This window comes from Chelonia mydas, chromosome 1 (assembly GCF_015237465.2).
Source record: "Chelonia mydas isolate rCheMyd1 chromosome 1, rCheMyd1.pri.v2, whole genome shotgun sequence".
Classification (NCBI taxonomy): domain Eukaryota; kingdom Metazoa; phylum Chordata; order Testudines; family Cheloniidae; genus Chelonia; species Chelonia mydas.
In genome coordinates, this window is record NC_057849.1 from 258,942,033 (window position 1) to 258,953,322 (window position 11,290).

General features: G+C 47.2%; 1 pseudogene; it reads right to left on the bottom strand.

Annotated features, from left to right (window-relative positions):
• Positions 1–11,290, bottom strand: part of LOC119564154 — a 28,775-nt pseudogene that overhangs the window by 8,308 nt on the left and 9,177 nt on the right.

Here is an 11,290-nt window from a genome sequence, read left to right on the forward strand (position 1 = left end):
TTCTACTCCCCAGTTGCTTCAAATATTTTCCCAAGTTAATTTTAGCTCTGGTAAGAGTGTGCTGACTGAGAGACTCCAAACCGCAATTCTCATTGTCTTCACAGAAAAAGCGAGATCTTTCCCCTCTCACATGCCTCAGGCCTGAGCTAGAGGAGCTTCCTCTAAGGGCAAAAGTGGAATTGAGTATTGTGTGGCTTTGGTCTCTCCAATGAGACTCTCACCAAAGAAGGCAGTAATTGCCTGTCATTGTCTCTTGTCCATTTGGAACTGGACTGAGATGCACAGTGGCCTCTGAACAACCTTCAGATAATAGTGTGTTAGTTGCTACTGTGTTGGATTTGAACTGCTGACCTAGCTGGTAGTTTCTATACAGTCAGTCAGCATTACCTTTCACCACCTTCAAGCAGATGTACTGAATGTTAGAAGGTGCCCAAGACAAAATTACAGTCTCCCCTGTAAGGATTGAAATCCTTAGTAGTGTCTTAGCTCAATTCGTTGTTTTTTCAGATATTCAAAGACCTGTTCAAGATGGAGCTAACCACATAAACAAGGCTGTCTCTGAAGCCCAAGGCCTTTTAAAACTGCACATTTGATAACTCGCCAATGGTTGTGCGATTCAGGGCCTGGTGCTCCACCCCACTCTGCATGGAACCTTGGGGAGATTCACATATGGAATGTCTGCAGTTGCAGGACATAAGTCTGCAAGGGGAGAGGAGGTCTGCATCCCCTGCCTGGCCATAGATACCTTTGGAATGAAGAAGCCTTGGAGCTCGGTGTCCCGGTATGTCATGTGAGGCATCCACAGGAGCGATATCCCCATAACGTTGAGTTTCATGGATCACAGCACTGGTATAAGGCATGTTCGCTTGGTCCTCCATCTGGGGTGACCTGTCCCTGCCAATCACCTTATCAATTTCCTCATGGACTTTACCTGGAAAAAGACACTTTACATCCTCCTCAATGCAACATAATGATGTACATCAACACCATAAAAATGGGGAACCTACGCATTTACCCTTAGGCTTTAAACCCTGTGGGGCAGGAATGGTCTGTCTATTTGTACAGCGCTGGGTTTATATTCGGTGAGTTTGTTAGCCACCTTCCTACCAATCACTGAGCAGTTTACAAGCGAGTCATCTCTAGGAAGTGGGTGCTTTAAGTGTCTGGGGCACTTCTTCAGGGGTCAGGAAAGATAACCAGCAGTGAGGAGAGGGGGTGGACAAACCTCCGATTTCTCTCACCTTCACACAACCAGAAAGCCTCTTTGATACCCCAGACATGAACTGCTCTGCTTCCCAACTACTAATTCCTGACCTCACAATCAGGTCTTATATGTTTGTTGAAAGCACCTGAAAGCAAGAGTGCAAGGGAGGCAGGGTTTACCTGGCTGGGGCAAGGGGGCAAAGCAAGCCCCGTAGACAGTAGGAAAGAGAGAAATGCGGAATTAGGAGCTGAAGGAGAGCACACTTCTTCGGTTCCTCAGCCCAACTTACATAGTCATCCTCTGTTCTATAGGCCAATAAGCGCATTGTTTGAGACACCCCACCTTACCCATACTGTATTTGACCCACTTCTGCCTCCAGCATTAGCACATTCAGGCAGGTTAGCATTTATCCCTGCAGAGACCTAAGAGAAGGAAGAGTTACCAAGTAGCTACAAGGGTCTCAAAGTGCACTTGTCATGAAGAAAATGGTGAGTGCTCCCTCTGACGCTGAAATCTTCACAGCTTGCTCTCTCCTTTCTCCCTTCCCACAGGGCTTTGCTCTCCCCCTCAGAGAGTGCTCCACTGGAATTATTCCCCAATCACTGCTGTCACTGCTGCTACGGCAGCTTCATACCCCCAGAACACAAAGGTGACAGCAGATGCTAAGAAGTTCTCTGTGGAAGAACCAGTCACATCTCCACCAGTCCCCTTGCTTACACTGGATGTCAGGGTGGAGAAGCATGTACAGCAATGCCCAGCGCAGGGTGGTGGAAGTGGTCTCAGTGCCAGCGGTAAACAAGTCAACTGTTACCATAGGAAGGTTGTTGTCATTGAAACTGCTCCCCGCATGCTCTTTAGCCTGAAGAGAACAAAGGAGAGCATGATTTGACCTTCGATTTTTGTTGGGGAGAGAGGAGCAGAATTGTAGATAGTGGTAATTCATGTTCTCAGACTGAAAGGTTGAATTGTTTGCAGAGTGCAGCAAAACACGTACATATGACAACACATGCTGTAATGGCTCCTTGGTCACACATTTCAAGGTAATAATTTGTCCCACACATCATAGACTTCATCAGGAAAAGCTCGGGACCTTCTCCTCCAAAAACACAGGGTATGTCTACACAGGCAATATAAGCCCAGGGTTCGGGACACTTGACTCAGCTGACCCTGCGTTAGAGAACCATGCGCTTGAGATTCTACACCGGGGTAGTCAATAGGTAGTTCGCAAGCCAAATCTGGACTGCTAGATGCTTTTGAACAGACCCTGAAATCTTTTTATTTACTTATTATTATTGTTTTTTTTCTCTCTCTGCAGTCTGGATCTTGCCTATACCTTGACCAAGAAATGTGGACCTTGACAAAAATTTATTGACTACCCCTGCAGAAGTCTATGCTGATTATCAACCCTACGTTAAGGATTTTCGAGCTCAGGCATGAACCTGGGGTTCTGGCATCCACACAGTAGCAGGCAGACCTGAGTCAAACCAACCATATCCCAGACCCCCTAGCACCACCCCCTAGAGTGTGGCCGCTCTAGCCTTTGACTGTGGGGAAGCTTCATGCCCACCCTGCACGTTACAGGAAGCGTGACCAGCCTGCCAACACTGCCTGCCGAGCAACATGGAAGAGGCCCCTTTTCAAGAACTTTTCTTGCTTGCGCTGTCACGCCTGGGTCAGGAATTGAGCAGAGTTTCCTTGAGGCGCTGGTGGACATTTCAGCAGCATTTTCTGACCCACCAAAGGCCAGGGGTGCCGAAACAATTTCTGTAGTGGGGGGTGCTGATGCTGGAAACCATGTATTTGGTGTGTGTTATTACTGCTTCAAGCCAGGGGGTGCGGCAGCATCCCCAGTTCCAGCACCACTGCCAAAGGTACCTGAAAGAGTTTATGAAGATGGAGGAGGAGTACCCAGGCACGGCAGACTCCCACTGGCTGATGCAACTCAGTACACTCAGCATACATGCTGGAAACTCTGCCCAGTCTCTTGCCACCAGAGTTAAAGGAGGGTCTCCAGTCAGTCTTAGAGATTTGTGCCTCTGCAACCTCAAGAGGTTAGTGTGATCACTCACACTTGATCAGGTCAGAAATTCCATGTAGTAGCGAGCAGGGTGCAGCCAACATGCTAGCCAACAAATTAACATCAGGATTCCAAAAGTTCATATACCTACCTGGGAATAACAATCTGACAGGCCCTATTCCTGCCCTGGTAGCTTCTATGAGAACAGGACCTCAGTGCTACCTACTGAACCAACAGTCTCCCCACCAAGTACTCTTCAGGGCCACCGTGCTTAGCGTACAAGATATGACAGGATCGCAGCACGAAGTAGTCCGGCTATCTTTTGTAATGCTGTAGATTTTATGTGTCTGTTTTCTAAGGGTTTCTTATCTCGATTTTTCTCAGACCAATTCTGTAAATTTGGACTTAGACTTCACATGGGCAATCACGAATCACCATTTGACCCGACCCTGTCACAGTGCTGTTCTGACAACCTCAAAACGGAATGTTTCAAGCCTATCAAAATGTTTCATTTTCATTTTTCTCTAAAGGAAATTTTGTCAAAGTGACACGTTTCCTTGTTTCATGTTTCAGCCTATTCTTCAGCTGATTTCTGAGCGTGAACTCATCAAACTCACTAGATAAGTGAAAACCAGAAGAAATAGAATAGCGAGCTGTTCATAGCAGTTCTATTAGCAATAGGATTTTGCTTGTAAACTTGACAACAAGGGAAGCTAACAGGGAGTGTTCCCATCACTAATACATTCACAGAGCCAAAGAGATCTACACCTGCCCCTCTCCTCCTACCTTCTCTATCTCTTGTAGAAAAGCATCAGTGAAGTCTCTCTTTTGGGTAGGATTCCAGGTCATCCTGTGCTCCTTCAGAAGCTCATTTATGAAGTCCAGGATCCCCTTTTGGGATCGGAAGATGCTCTGTGGCACTCCAGGGATGCGCAGCAGCCAAGGTACTACGACAAGGAGCTAAGATAACAGAGTGAGAGAGAGAGAGACAACCACACCCTATGGCTCCCAGAAAAGAATCACTAAAATACAATCTTACTGATCAATCAAATGGCAGCTTCTTACTGACCAAATCATACATGCTGAGTTACCTGGGGCAGGAATCCAGCTTCTTCATTCAAGGCCTGATCAAACAAATGCAACAACCTCTGAAATTTCTTATTGTCATAGTCAAAGCGCTCACCATAGATGAGGGAGCAGATCACATTGCTAACTGCGTTGTTTATAAGAAAATGTGGATCAAAAGGACGACCTGAAAAACATACAGGACCAACCAAAGACATTAGGAGGCACAACATCATTGCAGCCTGCCCCTCACTGCATGGAACATACTGAGCAAGAACCGCTAACATTTCAAGACTTCTTATGGAACAACCAGTTGAAAGTCCATGCTCATGTAAGCTGGGGAAGTTAAAGATGTCTCACAGACTAACAGGGTTGGGCCTGCTCAATACTTGGAAGAGAGACCACCATGGAAAACTTAAGAATTGCAGGTTTGGGCTGCGGATTCAGTCAGTGGTACTGTCAGGATAAGGCCTTTGTCTGCAACCATATTAGGAGAGCCGCAGCCATTAGCTGAGAAGTAGGAAGTCACATCCTCACAGTCCATCTAAAATACATTAAAACAATGTAATATCGGGCTGCTAAGAAGGCGATCCTGTCCTAATGGCACCCACTATCACCAGATAAACAAACAGATCTTAAGAGGGTTAAAGAAAACTTAGTGGTCCCCACTTCTCGATTGTTTGTCTGTATGATCTCTGTCTGGTTCTTTGTTTTCATCTGTTACATAATTAATTTTGCTAGGTCTAAATTAGTTAAGGTGGCGGAATCCAGACGAGACTGCCCTTGCATGGCCAACAGGGAAAGTCCGCCTGCCTGACCAGGATTGGCGAGCACAGCATTGTACGCTTACCATGTGTATTCTGCTTGGTAATTGTTAATAAATAGAGGTTATTACTGTGTAAGGCTCTTTCACTGGTAAAAGGTCTTGCAAACCCCCAAACGGTATGCCCTGAGCCTAGGATTGGGGTAAGGGTGGGTGTCTAAATTAAGAGGGTTACGCCTTCAGCCCTAAGAACTGGGTCAAGTGGGTGCCCCTAGAGCGTGCAAGTAACAGAGAATTGTGTGCAGGTAACAGTACTCATCTCTTTGCCTCGGGACTGAACCCGGGCCGCCTGTGTACAGACAGATGTTACTGTGCTGCTACAGACATTTTTAAGTTGAGGCATAAAAGTGACGTCCTTAAAGACGTCATGGCATGTTTTGGAAGCGGCTTAGTGTTGATGCCTTCACCAGATTCCAGTTGAGATAATTACTTTCTACCAACCTAAAATTCCCCTTGCACATTCAATTGGAGGTGTCGGGGTTTTGTTTTTGTTTTACTTCCCATCACAAACTGTCATGTTAAAACAGCTGTCCGGTTGGACCCCACAGTGGCTTCATGATAGTGCTGGATGAATGATCACTATGTGTCTGGTCTCCAAAGCACTTTAGTATCCTTCTGGCTATCAGGGATTATGTAGAAATGTGAGATACTGTGTTATTATTCCTTCCTTCATAATCAGCCATATTACCCTTTCATTTCCTTATCTATGGAAGTTACACTGCTCCCCTGCCCCATCTCCCTGGATGCCACAAACCTTTTTCAGACTGATCGCAGAGCATAGAAATCCAGCTTCCTCGGTCACACGGTGCTCCAAGGATTTCTTTCCCATCCCAAAGTTCCTCAAGGTAGAGAGTGCAAATCTCCTTTGCTCCTTCCACGCATGACCATATCTTGCAAGCACCACCCTGGAAAATATTAACAAACAAGAGACATAATAACCTCTGAGAAGCACCATACAAAATTCACTGGACAGCAACAAAATAGGGCTGAAGGGACTGGCTTCTGAGGAAGGATAAAAGGAACCAAGTATAGCTTGGCCAAATGGCAACTAATGGGAGCTATTATTGCAGCCTTCATAGGTGTAGGTGGTTAGTGCAGAAGGAGAGGGATTATTCAGGGAGGTCCAAGGTATAGCTAGGAGTAAGGGATGAAGTTCAGGACCAGATCCACAGCTCGTATAACCGGATGCAATCAATGGAGCTAAGCCATGCTATACCCTCAGGGTGTGAGGCTCACGCTGGATGTCAGAAAACATTTCCCAATGATTAGATCGACTAAACTACTCAATAGTCTCTCAAAGGAATTCATGGATGCCCCACCACAAGTCATTTAAAATTGGATTGGAGAAAGCCCTGGAGAACATACTATAGGGCGCATTCTTGAATTGGCCAGAGTATGGGCCAGGGTGAGACTGAGAACATAGGCGGTGTAACGGAGGCTGGAGGAGGCTAAGCCTTCCCAAACTTCTGCGAATAATCCCCACCATGGCCCCAGGCCAGCGCGAGGACTCAGAGCTCCTCCAGCCAGCCAGGGCTCGGGGTGGCTCAGGCAGGCGGTGGCTTGGGCAGGGCTTCTCCAGCTGCAGTAGGGAGCTCAGGGCAGGGGACTAGCCTCCCCAAATGGGGGGTTCACATACTGCCCATGGTTGAGAAGATGTGACTCTATAGGTATTTGTCCAGCTCTAAGCTTTCTAATGAAAGTGCTTTGGGATAACCTGAGATAATTCCAGCCCAACAAGCCTCCCTTTTAGGTTGCTTTTCTTTCTACTCTCCCCCACTTTCATTCTTGGGTCCTGGAGGTTCCTTGGAAGGAGGTTATTTTTTTTTTACAAGCCGAGGAAGGTGCCTACATATGGTGAGGGGTAGGAATCCGCCAGTTCTGACAGTGGCAGCCAATCGGTGTTGATTGGCATGTACGTCCCACGGAGCATTTCAGAATGGCCCTGTCTTAGTAGTTGTTGCAGCGCTGCAGTTGGGAAGGAGAGTCCCCATTTTCATCTAGCCTGACTTCCTCCTCGCGAGAGGTAGTGTCAGGGGCAGACTCCAGCTCACTCGCTAAGTCCCCTTCAACCTCTCCAGGAGCTCAAATGATAAAGCCAGTCCCCCTGCAACACTGCCAGACTAACCATGTTAGTTTCCAAGGTACTTGCCTTCAGAGTTCTTCCATAACCCAAGTTCATATATAGGAAAGTATGGTCGGTCAGCAAAGTCCTCTGATTTCTGGACCAATGCTTCCTTTACTGCTTTGAATCCATTCACTACTATCAGATTACTCCAGCAGTTCTGAAGACTAAAGACATTTCCATATTTTTTATTCAGCTGCCAAGAAAAGAAAAGGGGAAAATATATCGTTGGAAGCCAGATGGGGTCTTTAACAACTACCAGAGGTCAGGACCTCTTTTGGTGTCTTCAAGGATAACAGACCCAGGCGTACATTGTTCCTGGTGTGGCACTGGTTTAACCACTGACACAGACAGCCTTCTACAACGCTTCCTGCAGCACATGGCTTTGCATAGGCGATATCCCATTCAAGTACTGACCGGGCCCAACCTTGCTTCGTTTATGAGATCTGATATTATCACAGAGGGTACAGCAGTGCTGCCTACAGATACACACAAAAAAAAATTACTGACATAAGGGATTGGGGGTGGGGAAGGGCGTTTCCTGTGATGCTGGCAAACGAGGTGCCAGCGCTTGCCCAGGCTGCAGGCATTAGCTAAAACTAACAAACTCATAGCTGGAGACCAGACCAGCTCACCTGTATGTTAGTTTGCTCAAAGTAGGTATTAGTCTTACAAGAATGTAGTTCGTGTTTAGACTATGAAATGCTTGTGAGTTGCTGCAGGCGTTAATCTCACTGCAATGTCGGTGTTCCACGCCACAAGAAAATCGGTACGTTTTGCATTATAACTTTGCAAATGTCCGCTCTGCGCTTGTGAACCAGGCACAGGACTCCTGCCACACCCCATCCAGAAGGGCTATCAAAATCAGCTGGGTCAAGGAACATTGCAATACAAAGGACTGCTTAATGGCCCTATCCCCCCTTGGAAATGCTGTGTGCAAGGAAGCTTGTTCTGTGGACTTGGAAGCTGAATGAAGGAAATAAAACAAAGTCACAGGAAAATTTTCCATCTGTTTGGCTGTCTGAACTCTGACAGGGCTAGAGATCCCCAGGGCAGCCTCCTGGGCCTGCCCCGAAAGACACTTTGAATAGACACATCACTGCAACTTGGTCACTCTTAGGATTTAGATGGTAACTCATCTGTGAGTATATGTTTGCTTGCTTGAACCTGCAAATAACTTTGTAATTTCTTTTTCCTAGTTAACAAACCTTTAGATTATTTATTACAGGATTGGCTACAGGTGTTGTCTTTGGTGTAAGATCTAGGGTACCAATTGACCTGGGGTAAGTGACTGGTCTCTTGGGAATGGGAATAAGCTGAACGTGGGGTGATTTTTTTTGGTGACCATTTATCAGTAAGTTCAGTTTGTCTGGGTGGCAAGATAGACTGGAGAGTCTAAGGGGACCTTCTGTGACTCCATGGTAAGACTGTTACAATGATCCAGGAGCAGGGGTGCCGGAACAGAGGGGGCCAGGGGGCTCCCAACTGTGGCCATGCTCCCTGGGTGGCTCTTACCACAGCCAGGCTTGGGCTTCCAGGCTGGCTGGAGGGTAGGGCCCCGGGGGAAAGAGAAGGAGCAGGGGGTGGGACCACAGAGAGGGCAGGGCCTGGGGGAAGAAGAGAGGAGAGATAGGGTCACAGAGGGGGCAGAGCCCCATGCCCTCCCACACACTTCTACCGAGGTTCCAGCACTCCTGTCCAGGAGGCAGAGGTGAAAGTAAGCCGGTCCGGTCTGGCATACCGGCAAGAGCCAGTACGCCGTGCCGGACCGGCTTCCCCGGCAGTGCTTCAAAGGGCCCGGTCCTCTGGCCACGGCGGGGAGCCCTGGACCCTTTTAAGCGCCACCGGAGCTCTGGCAGCGGGGCAGTGGGAGCTCTCCCACTCATGAGCCACTCCCGCAAGCCTGACCGTTTCTTTGCCCCATCTCTTAACCTATGTGGGTGGTGCATAACCCCAAATACATTCGCCAGGAGATGGCTTATTGCCGCTATGAAATGTAATGTAACTATGAGGGTATCCTAGCCAATGGTGTTCTGAGCATTACAGCAGATGGCAATGACACTCAGATAAAGGGAAATGCCTAGAAAGGGGACGCATAAAAGTCCTGCCCTTTTTCCACACTCAAGGGAAACCTGAGGAGGGGGCACCTGTGGAATTGCAGGTGTTCAGCTCGTGCCCAGCAACTTTCAGGTCTTCAACCAAAGCAAACCAGCTAAACTTCATTGAGAATGTCATGCTTCTAAGTTCTTGGCTGCAAATCTGAGTTTTGTAATTACGAACCTTGATCCTTTCCCGCAGCCAACAATTGTGTGGTGCAACGCAGGAGAGGGTAGTACAAAGTTCTTTAAGATACCTCTGACTCTCCTGATCATGTGTGCCAGGCCAGTCCCGTTCCCCTGCACTAATTTAGATTAGCCTGAAGGCCTTTCTAAATTGTGGCAGTTTTCAAGAACCATGAGAGGCAATTTCAGCAGCTGGGATTCTGCAGGGCACTGAAAACTGTGGCCTGTGCCCCTGGGCTACAGGAAAGCATCCCGTAGGAATTGCTTTTGGATTATCCCCCTGTCCTGGCTGAATGCGCTGTGGCTGGCTAGACTAGCTTTGAGGCCACTTTGCACCACTCTGCCAGCACAGAGTGTGCCTGATGTGAGCGAGGACCAGGGCCACTGTACCCTGGTGACAGACAGGCATTGCAGAGCACAAAGCTGAACAGTTTAAAACAATCATCAAATAGTTTAGGCTCAAAATTTAACCTATTTTCAGCTTTTTGTGGGATTTCTTGAGGATTGTCCACTCATACAAGAGAAAATGCCTTTCTGGGCCAAGAATTTAGGGAGAGAAAAACCACAAGTACTTGTTTTATGTGTATGTGAAAAACACAAAGCACAACGTATTGTGTTCCTGCTTTTCTACAGTAACTTTTCCTCAAAGCCACATGGGCATCAGCCAATGAGATTAGGGAGCTGGACAGGCTGATTCATGAGGAAAGATAAAATGAGGTAAATATATAGACTGGTCAAATATCTAAAGAAGGGGACTATGATTGATGCCTGCAAGTATCTGAAAGGTGCAAATGGAAAGGACAGAGGGAAATTGTTTAAGGTTGGTTGAAGGAGTCATGGAATGAGACTAAATAATGGAAAATTGACTCTGGACAGCAAGAAACACAACCTCAGCGAGAGGTGTATCAGACTGGGGAAGTGTCCTAGCAGAAGTGATGAAAGCCTCGTTGCTGGTTATTAAAAATGGATAAAGCCCTCAGGCATACCACGAGAAGGGAGAGGGGTGGATAAGAATAGGCCATTTCTACCTTTAATTTCTAAGATTCTGTAAGTAAAAGGACAGAAAAGGGAATAATACGTTGTACTAAAAATGTGGAGTTAACACAGCGGCAGGTCAAAAGTGTTGTTGCTAGCATTGTCATAATCCGATTTGATCTGGAAACTCAAACGCTCTTTCTACCGCATGGTGAAAACAAGACCCAGACCCGGTTTCCATGGTACCAGCCTAGAAATGGGGCCTCTGGAGTTTGGCAACTACAGTCACAAACCATAATATGATTTAGTTGCCGCAAGCTACATCACAGTTTCTTTGGAAACAGGACAAAGCATTCACTTGCAAGAACTAACCCCACAGAAGTTGTGTGAGCTCTTGTTAGCGCAGCCACAGCCAGCAAGCACATCCTAAAGTTGGCTAGCTGGAGATTACAGTTTTGTTGGCTTTTGCTGAGACGCTCAATCATTTCTGGTGACTTACGAGGAAGCTGTCGTCCCTGCCTCCACGTCCCCAAAGCAGAGAAACTTTGGAATGAATGGAGGGAGCTGAGCAGAGACAAAGCATTTTCATATACGATAAATCTTTCACTAGCCCTTTTCATCCCAGAGGATACGGATGGTCATAAAGGGACCACTTCACCCATCACTGAGTGCACCCACCTCTGAGGGGGAATGCAGCAGCTGTTTAACAGTGCTAATATTGCGCAACAGCCCAGCACGCTACAATGTCTCCAACTGACATTACAGGGGGAAGGTAAAGAGTCGGGGGGGGGGGTTGTCTGGC